The sequence below is a fragment of the Somniosus microcephalus genome, chromosome 14, assembly GCF_052327205.1.
Source record: "Somniosus microcephalus isolate GS21.2 chromosome 14, FLI_Smic_1.0, whole genome shotgun sequence".
In the NCBI taxonomy this organism is placed as follows: Eukaryota; Metazoa; Chordata; class Chondrichthyes; order Squaliformes; family Somniosidae; genus Somniosus; species Somniosus microcephalus.
Genome location: NC_141000.1, coordinates 36,084,512 through 36,098,186, shown reverse-complemented (window position 1 = coordinate 36,098,186; position 13,675 = coordinate 36,084,512). Strand labels below are relative to the sequence as shown.

Here is a 13,675-nt window from a genome sequence, read left to right as displayed (position 1 = left end):
TTGGGACGTCCTGAGGCCGTGAAATGTGCAATATAACTGCAAGTCTTTCTTTCTTTTAAGATATCTTCAATGAATTCCAGGTTTCCTTCCAAGACGTCAGGATAATGTAGAGTACTTTGAGACCATTTGTACTGATCAAAGAAGGCCATGTTATGCAAAAAACAGAATGAGGCTTCTGTCTCCAGGTTGATCCATGGATTTTGAGGAGAGGCCATTTTCCAGGCAATCATCACTCAAAGCTGGGCTGCCCAGTAACAATGCCTGGAGTTTGAGGAGGTTTTAATCACTTAAGTCTTACTCTGGGTTCTTATCCCCACAGCAATTTGAAAACACACATTTAGAACCCTGAAGTAGAGGAGTAGGCTTATCCTTGCTGTACTAACTCTCCACAGCAGTAAGCTGGGCTCTACGTTCTGCATGTCCATATCGGTCTAGATACCAGAAAATAGAGAGAAGAAACTTCTTTTAAATGAGGTTAAATACTGTTACCCCAAGGTATTTTGAAACCTGCTGTGTTGTTTGCTGAATATGAATGGCAAGATTTTCTGATCCCATTTGCAGCTTTATACTGTAATAAAAGTAAGCTGTGATAACAGAATCACAGAATCACAGAATCACAGAAATCCCACAGTGCAGATAGAGGCCATTTCGGCCCATCGAGCCTGCACCGACACATATCCCACCCAATCCCCGTAACCCCTACACCAACACCAACACATATCCCACCCTACCCCTGTAACCCCACGTATTTAATCCCCCTAACACTAAGGGTCAATTTATCATAGCCAATCAACCTAACCCGCACATCTTTGGACTGTGGGAGGAAACCGGAGCACCCGGAGAAAACCCACGCAAACACGGGGAGAATGTGCAAACTCCACACAGACAGTCGCCCGAGGCCGGATTCGAACCCGGGTCTCTGGTGCTGTGAGGCAACAACAACAACACCTTGCATTTATATAGTGCCTTTTAGCTCAACAGCTCAAGGTGCTTCACAGAGGTGTGAGGAAAATGGGCACCGTGCCAGAGGAAGAGTTTAGAAAGGGTGACCAAAAATATGGTCGGTCAAAGAGGTTGGTTTTAAGGAGTGTCTTAAAGGAGGAGGGTGAATGGAGACGCGGAGGGTTTTAGGGAGGGATTTCCAGAGGGCGAGACCTAGAGGCTGAAGGCACGGCCGCCAATGGTGGGGCAAATGGAGAAGGGCTGGACAAGAGACCTGAGTTGGAGGAACATAAGGGGCAATTTTAACCTTGCCTGCCCAGTGAAAACTGGGCAGCTAAGATCTCCTGTAAGACTCATCCACTGATGTCCTGCTCTCTTCCCACCAGTTCCGATTTACACCAGTTCTTCTGAACAGGAGAGAGGGACATGTGCTGGAAACCGGCGGAGTTCTTCTTTAAACATGCAAATCAGGCTCCGATGATGTCTTTGGGGCCTGTCTACTATTTTAACCAGAGGCCTGTGTTGAAAAGCAGCTGTTGCTTTTCCACCAGGCCAACCAAGCGGGACGAGGACTCAGGACCAGAAGAGGCCCAAACAGGTGAGTCTTTTTACTTTATTGGATTTTCCTTGTGGGGCCAAGATGAGCAGGAGTGCTCCTCCGAACCCCACAAAGACAGTTTGGGCATCCCCTGCCCCGCGCTTCCCCACCCCCTCCCCCCAACCAGGTTTGAATCAGGTAACAGGTTAAATTGTTAAAAACCTAAATCCCGACCCCAACCCAGCTCCAACCCGCCCACTTCCAGTTTTAACGATGGCGGGGGGGCGGTTTGGCAATTTAAATATTATAATGAGACTGCGTGCCTCATATTGATGCATGGTTTAAAATTTAACTCTGGCGGCTAAAGGGAGGTGAGGACTGCTGGATCCAGGAGGTAAGTGCCTTTCGAGTAACCTGCTGGATCCAGCGTACCTGCCTGGCCAGCCCCCCACGAGTGGACACCACCCCCCCGACCCTTCTGATCTCCCTCCGACCTCCCCCATGAGTTCTCCAATCTCACACCGCTCCTCTCCGGCCTTCAATCCCTCCCCCACCCACGCAGGCCGCTGATCCCTCCCTCCCTCCACTCCGCCCTCCCGCTGCGTCCTGGTGCCAAAGGCCTACCCGCCTGACAGCCAGCCAGCCTCCCAATCTGGCCGGGAAACGGAGAAAAAAAATGTTAATCAGATCCTGCCGTTAAATTCAACAGGGCCTGAGGGAAACCCAATCTTCGGGTTTCCTGACCTCAATCCAGACCCCCCACCCTGCTCCCTTTCTCCCTCTGAGTAAATAACCAGCCCAGAGAGTCAGAGAACAATTTCCCAAAGTTCCATCTGAATTAGCCACAGCTTTTATTTTGCCTCCTGCAGATTACATGGTTAGGGGGTGGATCAGTGGTTTACGAGGTTTCGCTGTGGTCTCGATGAGACAGGCCTGATGGTTCTTTTCATATATCCATATGATGTGGCTGCAAATCAACATACCATTCAGATCGTGGCTCTGCCTTAGCCCCGAGTGCAGGAGCAACACGTTTACTGGCTTCTACTGGCTGGTAAATAAGGTTTTAAACTGCACAACTGCACTGCCCAAAAATGTAAGGAAACAGGTGCAAATGTTAAGTAAGAACAGATCACAGGAAAAATATTGGCCCAGTGCCCCCATAAATCTCTCCACACATGATGGAAAGGCTTGTTGGACCAAAGTAAACTTGTAAATTAGCAGCCACATTCCCTTGGTATTTGGAGATGTAAATGTTTGTGAATTGTACACTGTTGCTCTTTAGCGAGCTTACATCACCCCCACTCCTGATTCTTTCAAACATTTGTATTATTGCCCCAACCTCGTAGATTTACAGTAAAACAAAGTCTCAGAACATACTGCGAATGGACAGAATCATGGACAAATTGAAACACATCAGGGTATGGTGGAATTGTGTCTGTAGTTACAGATTTTGAGGTAATTGAGTTTATAGTTATGGGGTTTGATGGAATTGAGCCTATAGTTATGGGGTTTGAGAGATTTGAGTCTATAGTTATGGGGTTTGAGTGAATTGAGTCTATAGTTATGGGGTTTGATGGAATTGAGCCTATAGTTATGGGGTTTGAGGGAATTGAGCCTATAGTTATGGGGTTTGAGGGAATTGAGTCTATAGTTATGGGGTTTGAGGGATTTGAAACTATAATTATGGGGTTTGATGGAATTGAGCCTATAGTTATGGGGTTTGAGGGAATTGAGTCTATAGTTACAGGGTTTGAGGGAATTGAGCCTATAGTTATGGGGTTTGAGGGAATTGAACCTATAGTTATGGGGTTTGAGTGAATTGAGCCTATAGTTATGGGGTTTGAGTGAATTGAGTCTATAGTTACGGGATTTGAGGGAATTGAGCCTATAGTTATGGGGTTTGAGGGAATTGAGTCTATAGTTATGGGGTTTGAGTGAATTGAGTCTATAGTTACGGGATTTGAGGGAATTGAGCCTATAGTTATGGGGTTTGAGGGAATTGAGTCTATAGTTATGGGGTTTGAGTGAATTGAGTCTATAGTTATGGGGTTTGAGGGAATTGAGCCTATAGTTATGGGGTTTGAGTGAATTGAGCCTATAGTTATGGGGTTTGAGGGAATTGAGCCTATAGTTATGGGGTTTGAGTGAATTGAGCCTATAGTTATGGGGTTTGAGTGAATTGAGCCTATAGTTATGGGGTTTGAGGGAATTGAGTCTATAGTTATGGGGTTTGAGGGAATTGAGTCTATAGTTATGGGGTTTGAGGGAATTGAGCCTATAGTTAAGGGGGGAAAAATTCAGTATCGCCCCATTTGGGGCGCAATTATCGGCCGGGCGCAAAGTTTAGCGCCTGGCGCTAATTATCGCCTCTGACGGCAAACTTGGCTTTTATCGCCCCTGGAGGTGATTGGAGCGCTAAATCAGGTGCTACACAACTCTCCTAAGGTGCTAAGGCCGAGGAGCGAGGCGCTACCTCAGAGGGCGGGCGCAGCGCAGGCGCTGGTCAGTTCTTAAAGGGGAGGGTCGATCTTGCTCTGCAGCCATACCCTGCTCACTGGAGCCTTGAATCTCGGCCTGGGCAGACCTGTGGCTAAATCTAGCAGCCAAACACTATGGAGAGGGCCAGGGAGCGAGCACAGCGCTTCTGCGAGCGGGCCTTGGAGGCTCTGGCTGCCGCGGTGGAGCGCAGAAGATCCATTCTGTACCCAGAGAGTGGCAGGAGGCCTTTGCCACGCGAGTATAGAAGACTGTGGAGGGAGGTGGCTCAGAGAGTCTCCTCAAGCAGCATGGTGCCTAGGACCCATCTGCAATGTAGGAAAAAGTTCAACGACCTCACTCGTGTCGTCAGGGTGAGTGCCTTTTTTTCAAAACCTCTCCATCCCTCCATCTCAACCTCACTTTATGGCCAGAGGGTCTTAAAAACCCCAATGCCCAACACTCATCCAACACCTATGGCCCTTTCATCAAACACACACACACATTCCACACTTTGCATACAGTAAGGGCTATTTAACTATGGGAGGCATTTCAGGCAAGACCATGGCTGCATACAGTAAGGGCTATTCAACTATAGGAGGCATTTCAGGCAAGACCATGGCTGCATACAGTAAGGGCTATTCAACTATAGGAGGCATTTCAGGCAAGATCATGGCTGCATATTTACTCAGACGCCGTCCTTTTTCTTGCAGGCCAAGCTGTCTCATAATAGGAGACAGCAGCAACGGACCAGTGGAGGGCAGCCTCAGCTTCAACCCCTCAGCGATCTTGAGGAGCGCGTCCACAGGATTGTGGCAAGCCGGGAGATTGGTCCCGTCGCCACTGGAGACACCGACCCCGTTCTGGACAGCAATGGTAAGGTCATCACCTTTTTGTCCTCTCTCCTTCTACTTGTTCCTCACAACAGCAGCCTTTGACACTTTCAATCCAAATCACTAAATCGCTGCACTCATGCCACCCTTGCTGCCACGCTGTTCTCGCGCTAAAGCCACTCTTGTACCTCCCTGCTTTCAGATGGTGATTCACCAGTTGAGGAGACGGGCCCTCAAGCTGCCAGTGGGAGTGAAGCTGAAGGCGAGGAGGAAGAGGAAGCCAGAGCATCAGCGCCACCCTCTCCCGAGGAAGCCCATGCCCACACTGGGAACACGCCTTCCCTGGAGGGGAGCAGGGGGAATGGTCTGACGAGGGTGAAGCTCCAGGACCCAGCGGGCTGCAGCAACGCAATGGGGTAGGGAAGCTCGGGGGCCTTCTCCCCGGAGGGAGAGTATGCCATCGAGTCCTGCTGTACTGGACGCAGAGGAGGAGCGGGTCCTCGCTGAAATGAGCGCCCAGGCGGAGCACAGGCACACTGAGCTCATGGCTGCAGTGGCAAGGGTGCCCGAATCCATTGAATCACTGGAAAGGAGTGTGGAGCACTTTGCTGTAGCACAGGCGGATGCCACGCAAATGTTTAGTGCTGCAATTCAGTCACTGGCTGCCATGACCCCATCTCTGACTGCTCTCATGCAGACTCAGATTGAGGCCACGCGAGCACTGACTGCTGCCATCCTCGCTGGTTCGGACACATTTCCCCGGGGCTCTCACCGCGTTGCAGCAGGCCAGCAATCTGTGCTCCAGCAGATTGCTCCGAATGCTGAAGTGCTGCCCCGTGGGAGTGCCAGTGTGTCGGTCGAGCAGGGAGTTGCTGTCCTCTCTCAAGATGACAGCATTCCTGCTGCCACCACTGGCCCTTCTCCACTGCACTTGCCACCGCCTGTAGGACAGACTGCTGCCGCCCATGCAGAGTTGGTGCAGTCTGCAGCCGTGCCCTCCAGGCCCAGAGCTGGTCGAGGTCGTCCTTCAAGGGCATCTGCAGTCGCAGGTTGTGACAATCAGCAACCTTCCACCAACTTTGCTGCAGCCACTGGGGCCCCATTATGGAGGGGCTGCAGGGTGGGAAGGGGGGAATTTCGCAAGGGAAGCAGATCGATGGGAAAAAAAGTAAGAGGTGTGACAAAATGTTGGTCATTGTTTTATTAAAGGCCGTGGTTCGTGGTCAAATTTTTTTAACTGCTTTGGACATTGTCTCCAGGTTGTGAGAGCCAGTTATGTTAATGACTTTTTTTTTGTGTTTCTTTCTATTAGTTTGTCCTGCGGAAATGAGACACACAGAGTTTGTAAAATAAATAAGTTTCTGTATTTAAAATGTACATGTTTGGTCTTTGCAATCATTGTTGCCTTGACCGGCTTAGGGGTTGCGGGATGGTTACATTCAGGTTGTTTGAATGGCAGAAGCCATTTCCTCAGAAGGGGCCTAGAAGCGACTTGCTATGAGCTTTTGACGGACGGCCCTTCCACTTTGTACATCGTGTGCCTCCCTCCCGCCTTGGTGCTGCTGATGTTCATCCTCCTCATCTTCCTCCTCCTCTTCCTCCTCCTCCTCTGGTGGTGCTCCAATGTATGGTGGCATTGGCTGGGTCCTGAGGATTGCAAGGTTATGCAGCATGCAGCACTCAACAACGAAGTGGGAGACTCGCTCAGGCGAGTACTGAAGGGCTCCTCCAGAATGGTCCAGACAGCGGAACCGTTGCTTGAGCACGCCGATTGTGTGCTCAACGATGTTCCTGGTAGCTTGATGGTTCTTGTTGTATTGCAGCTCAGCAGGGGTGTTGGGCGTACGGTGTCATCAGCCAGGTGCACAGAGGATAACCCTTGTCCCCGAGAAGCCAAGCACCTGGGTGATGCAGTGCCTGGAAAAGGTCTGCCACAGAAGTCTGGTGCAGGATGAAGGCATCGTGGCTGCTGCCAGGAAAGTGGGCATTGACAGCAAGTATCAGCTGTCTGTGGTCACAGAACAACTGAACGTTTAAGGAATGGAAGCCCTTTCGGTTGCGGAAATCCTCGGCATTCTCTTGCGGCGCACGCAAAGCCACATGCGTGCAGTCAATGGCACCCTGCACCATGGGGAAGCCCGCTATCATCGCAAAACCCATTGCGCATTCTTGCTGCTTGTCCGGGGTCATGGGGAAAGAGATGTACTCTCGTCTCCTTTTAAAGAGGGCATTTGTGACCTGACGGATGCAGCAATGCACCGCGAACTGGGAGATATTGACGATGTCCCCAGTAGCTGATTGAAATGAGCCAGTGGCATAAAAGTTGAGAGCCACTGTTATCTTCACTGCCACCGACAGAGACGTCCTGCTCCTCAATTGTGGCTGCAGATCTGGCTGAAGCAGGTGGCAGAGCTCAGTGACCACCTCCTTGCTGAAACACAGCTTTCGCAAACACTGCTCCTCAGACATATTAATGTAGGAGAACTGTTGGCAAAAAACCCTGGGAGGGTAAGGTCTCCTGTACAGAGGCCTGTTGGCCCTCCTCCATCTGGCCATGATTGCCACTCTCTCTCTGCGTCTCTGTGCCCTCCGAATGTGATGGAGAAGGACGATGTCCCCATCCATTGCAGCCCCCATAGTATCTAGGCAATCAAAGTTATGAAGGTCGAAAACCAAAGTACCTGCAAAGTTATGGTCAGATGCCAAAACTACCTCAGACAGCGTTGACTCAATGCAGAAGTCTCTCTTTGTCTCTTTGTCTCTCTCAAAATCTCTCTCTCTCTCTCAGGACGTGTGGTGCAAAAATGGCTACCACACAAAAGCCCCTTTAAATAGCGCCCCCCCAGCCCCACAGCGACTGGGAAGCATTCCAGTCTACCTGTTGTTGGTAGCGCCAGGCGGCAAGGAGGGGGGCGCCACTGAATTTCCAGTCTGGGGCACCCCAAGGGCGTTGCACTCTCGAATGAAGTCAAGATCTGCATGCGCAGGAGATCAGGCGGTATTGTTTAGTGCTGCCGCAAAATATCCGGTCAATTTTGCGAGAGGCGCAGATATCGCCGCGCCCGGGCGCTAGTTGCATTGTGCCCCATTAGCGCCCTCTTAAGGCGCTAACGGGAGACGCAAACCAGCTGAATTTTTCCCCCAAGGGGTTTGAGGGAATTGAACCTATAGTTATGGGGTTTGAGGGAATTGAGTCTATAGTTATGGGGTTTGAGGGAATTGAGTCTATAGTTATGGGGTTTGAGGGAATTGAACCTATAGATATGGGGTTTGAGGGAATTGAACCTATAGTTATGGGGTTTGAGGTAATTGAGCCTATAGTTATGGGGTTTGAGGGAATTGAGTCTATAGTTATGGTGTTTGAGGGAATTGAGCCTATAGTTATGGCGTTTGAGGGAATTGAGTCTATAGTTATGGGGTTTGAGGGAATTGAACCTATAGTTATGGGGTTTGAGGAAATTGAACCTATAGTTGTGGTGTTTGTGGGAAAATGAACCTATAGTTATGGGGTTTGAGGAAATTGAACCTATAGTTATGGTGTTTGTGGGAAAATGAACCTATAGTTATGGTGTTTGAGGGAATTGAGCCTATAGTTATAGGTTTTGATGGAATTGAGGCTATAGTTATGGGATTTGAGGGAATTGGATCTATAGTTATGGGGTTTGAGGGAATTGAGTCTATAGTTATGGGGTTTGAGTGAATTGAGTCTATAGTTATGGGGTTTGAGTGAATTGAATCTATAGTTATGGGGTTTGAGTGAATTGAGCCTATAGTTATGGGGTTTGAGTGAATTGAGCCTATAAGTGTGGGGTTTGAGGTAATTGAACCTGTAGTTATGGGGTTTGAGGGAGTTGAGTCTATAGTTAGAGCAGAAAAGGCTAAGAGGAGATTTGCTAGAGGTGTTTAAACTCATGAAGGGTTTAGATAGAGTAAATAAAGAGAAGCTGTTGCTAATGGCTGCAGAGTCGATAACCAGAGGGCACAGATTGAATGTGATTGGTAAAAGAACCAGAGGTGATATTTGGGAAAAGTTTTTTACGCGAGCGTGAGGGAATTGAGCCTCACAGCGTGACCCCAATCTTCCAGTCGCCTGTCACTTGAATTCTCCGCTGCTCTCCCACTCTGACCTCTCCGTCCTCGGCCTCTTGCACTGTTCCAATGAAGCTCAACGTAAGCTCGAGGAACAGCACCTCATCTTTCGATTCGGCACTTTACAGCCTTCTGGACTCAACATCGAGTTCAACAATTTCAGACCATAACCTCGGCCCCATCATTTTTACTCTCTCTCTTACATGGCAGCTGTTGATCATTCTGCCATTGCCATTTACACTTCATCTAGAGTCATCTTTTGATTCTTAACTTGTCCCATTACAATCTCCTTTTGCCTTGCACCATCATCCCTTTTGTCTCTTAAGGGTCGATTTTCCTGGAGCCGTCAGGCGGGGTTTCAGGCATGTGGGGGGGGGGAAATCCCAATTTTGGGGGTCCCGACACTATCCCGCCCAAAACCCGCCTCCACGTAAGTTTCAGGGGAGGCAGGTACCCGCCCCGCACTGGGACCCGCCGACCCGAGGCGGGAAGGGATTAGTGCCAATTAGCTGCCTGTTAACAGGTAGTTAACAGGCAGTTTTTAGCCTAATCCCTATTTTGAGGGGTGTCGTGTGAGATTCCCGACGGCTCCAAACCACGGCAGGTTAGAGCAGGCGGGCCGTCGGGTTGAAGGACTTGGAGGGGTCGCGATGTTGGTGTTCAGGTGAGTGATGGGTGCATGAGTGCAAAGGTAAGTGTGTTTGGTGTGTCTAAAGTGTGTAAAGAAGTTTAAATTACCTGTACTTACCTTAACAGTTTTCTTCCTCTAGGTTTCGGGAGTCCATCACTCAGCCGGCACTGAAAGTAAAATGGCTGCGAGCTGTCAAAAGTGACAGTCTTCAGCTTTCATTGCCGGTGAGAGTTCTAACTGAGTCTGTGTAGAAGGACTCAGGTTAGAAGTCAGACTGTCAGTGTTTGACAGCTTCAAACAGCTGTGAAACACTGATATTTCATCTGTCAAGACCTCTTGACAGATGAAATTTCAGTCTGTGACGTCACCTGTTGCCGGGTGGCCCTTAATTGGCCTGCTGAGCCCGCTGGGCGGGCTTAACAAGGTCAATCAAGGGAAAATCGCGTGGATTGGCCAAACGTCGATGTAGGTGGGACTAAAACCCGAAAGTTATAGTCCCGCCTCCTTCCCGACAGCTTTATGAAAATCTACCCCTTAATCTTTCCTACCTTCCATCCTATCACAGACCATCCCTTTTGTTCTTTTCTCCCCTCCTCCAGCTCCCTGCCCCTACACTTGCTTAAAAACCTGTTACATCTCCAATTTTTTCCAGTTCTGACGAAGGGTCAGCGAACTGAAACATCAACTCTGTTTCTCTCTCTACGGAAGCTGCCTGACCTGCTGAGTATTTCCAGCATTTTCTGTTTTTATTACAGATTTAAGGTGATTGGCAAAAGAACGAGAGGCAACATGAGGAAAAATATGGTTCGGATTTAGAATGCACTGCCTGATAGGGTGGTGGATACAGATTCAATAGTCGCCTTCAAAAGGGAATTGGATAAACACTTGAAGGTGTAAGGTTCTCAAAATTCCCACCCCCCCCCAAGGTTATTAATAAAAGGGACCCTGTATGGACAATTTAAAAGGGGCACCCAAAAGATGGCGTCCACACCTCGTGACCAAAAGCCTGTAAGATTTTTCACGCTTGGACTCTACAGCACAGAACATGCAGCTTTGGGAAATCGAAACTTAAAATGCATTTCTGTGAAAAGGACATTTGTGTTTGAAGGGCCAGACAGCTAGGCAAACATTGGATATGCATTACGTCAGATCAAAACAGATCAACCCTGTTAGGCCTAAGCATAAGGCCATTAGTTTGTCGGCATAAATAATCGGAAACAGCTTAAGGAAGCCATCAAGGCTGCACAGGCCGATTAAAATGCATTAATGACAATACAGCCCAGACATCGGGCCATCAGGTGCGATAAACGGCCATCTAAAACCAGTTAACCTAGATTGGTATAATCATTTAAAACAGCCCACCAAAAGTTAAACAATGGACTGACCTGATTTGGCGCGCAGATAAGGGCCATCGGAAAGAGTATAATTGTAGGCCCATCAGTAACAATCGCTCTCTTGACTTTGACCTCTTGTCTGGTCTTGGGCTGTTGCCGCTCGTACTCATGCCCTGGCCTCGTGGCGGTTTCTTGTTTTCGCTCCCTGCATTAATTTTGCAACCAAGGACATCCATACCAATCGCAGGTGGGGGAACGAGACCCGAGTCCAAAGTCATATAGGACACACGGGCCGAGAAAAGGGCGAGACGAGACGAGACGAAACGAGGCGAGACGAAGAAAAAGGTAAAAATCCGACAAGAGCAGAGAAGGGCAGCAGAAGACGCATTGATAAAGACCGAGCGCCTAGTTATAAGCTGGTGCTTGGGGGAAGAAAATATATGTATGGACAGTAAGAATAAGTTGGCTAGTTAAACACTGCGATTAAGCTGGCGTTAAAGGCAGGTGTCCACGCCATAACGAATATACCGGCGTTTGACGCTTGGGTAGTAAAATCTAAGCAGTGAAGACTGCCAACCGTCCCACTAACGCAATGTTACTGCCAACGACCGCCCGAGGGAGAAGAAGAAGAGAACCCATCGCAACGAGACGATGACGGTAGCTGAGGAGAGGAAAGGTGTGTTGCAGTAGCAGCTCCAGCACCGCGCCCTGAGACCACATGGCGACGGAGTACCCCAGAGGACAGAAGCCCCAACCTCAAAACTCGCAATTGTTAAAGCAACAGGCTTGGATTGGTGAGCATGAATTCCTGGCCCCTCCTAGCTTAATCTAGTTAGGTATAGGGGTGGGATAAGGATAAGGGGATTGTTAAAGTAGCTGTTTTTCCCTCGATGTGCCGTGTGTTCCCCATTCCATGTATAAGTATAGTTATTGTTTATGCCTGTAATTTTTTCTATCAGCAATTTCTCATAAGACTGTGTTTTTAATAAAATCTTGGTTTTCTTACACCAAACCACTTGTCTACTCGATTTTCTGTATCGCCACCTGTACCTAAGTCCGGTGTCTAGAACCCAGGGGTGTGGGAGCGATTCGAACCGCTCACAGGCAGTCAGGGGCATAACTGACTGGGTGCACAGCCACACGCCACCCCCTACAAAGGAGAAGAAATTGCAGGAATTATGGGGAAAGAGCGGGGGAGTGTGACTAACTGGATTGCTCTTCGAAAGAGTTGGGGCAGACTCGATGGGCCAAATGGCCTCCTTCTGTGCTGTACCATTCTATGATTCTATAATTAATTAAGCCTATAGGCATTGGGTGGTGGGGGCAGAGGTGGGGGGAGGGTGGGAAGTGAGCCTATAGTGATGGGGTATGGAGGAATTGAGTCTGTATGAGGCTGCCTCCAACCAAATCAGCCAGCATGAAGTCCATAGTTCCCACTTAGGAAGATTTATCTTGCGATTAAAGCTCATTAAAGTTATTTTAGGATATTCTAAAATCCAACTAGCATCTGTAGTGATTTTTATGCAAGCAACTTGCAGATATTAAATAGATAAACATGGAAAAATTCAATGTGAAGGGTTTACATTTTTTTTCCCATAGCCTAGACTTCAGATTTCATTCAGTGATTGAAATGTCATATTTCATTCGGCATCAAAACACCAAAGCAAATCCATTTCTTTTGTTCCTTCCCATCCATCTTATCTCCTGCCAGTTGGCCAGACATAAGAGTAAGTTTTGTCCCAAATATCCTTATTTTCCCTCCATTTATTTATTGCCTCATGAGGTAATTCAGTCTTTAAAACTGAAGGTCCCTTTTTTTAAAGATTCTGAGATTTGGCCGTTCACAACAGCTTTCAGCCTTCAAAAGGGGTGAGAGGAGACGAAGACCTCAAACTCTCTTGCCTGGTTATTCTCTCTCACGTTTACTTCCTTGGCTGTGCACCAGCTCCAGTTGGGAGGACAGCCAAGTTGGCATGGGTCACGGGCCTCAAGGAATGCTGGTCTAAGCCAGTCACTAAAGGTGCCCATTGATGAGTCTCTCTCTGCTGTTTCCTCCATTTGATGACACGACTGTGATTGCCATCTCAATGGTGCGGGCAAACCCCTGTGTCACAATTGCATGGTATATGTGCACTGGTGCCTTAATGTCCTGCAAAACGGCAGCACCTTTGCCAATGGGCCACCGACCAGCAACAGCTGGTGAGGACAATAAAACACTGCCATGCAGAGAACAATTACTTGTGATCCAGTTATATTCTGCCACGGCTCACTCCCAACCTTAGCAACATCACTGTGATAAATGAGGTGGCACTAGTACATTTGGCAGCACAGGGTAGCATCTCAATAGAGCTGCAAACACACTGGTTGGTACCTACAATCTGTCAAGTGTTTCTGAAACACTGTATTAATGAAGCCTTCACCTCTTTAAAAAGTTAGACAGAAAACATATCTGGGCTAATTTTAGCCCCACATTCCCAGCAGAGAGTCAGGCTCGCAGGTAGACTTGGATTACCCATAATAGACCAGCAATGTGTTTTTTCCACTGCTGGCCTAAACAAATCTTCACCAAATCCGGCAAAATGTCACCAACCATGAGATTTTATTCAGTCCCTGAATGTTTTCCCTGTTTTAAGTTATCTTATTAATGGCATTAAACTAAACTAAAGTTCTACGGGTACATTTTATGAGGTGGAGCTCCTGGTGTGGAGCCTCGCTGATCGGGAGCACGGATCGACGAATCGGATGAGGAGGTCAGCACACTCGATTCTTGCCACTCCCAATTGTCTACTCATTACAAGGAATGACTGGAACATCGGAAGCGCAGTGGAGCAGG

General features: G+C 48.4%; 1 pseudogene; it reads left to right on the top strand.

Moving 5' to 3' along the window:
• The first annotated feature begins 1,422 nt into the window (after window positions 1-1,422).
• The window catches only part of LOC147107455 (uncharacterized), an 86,416-nt pseudogene continuing 74,163 nt past the window's right edge, over window positions 1,423-13,675 (top strand).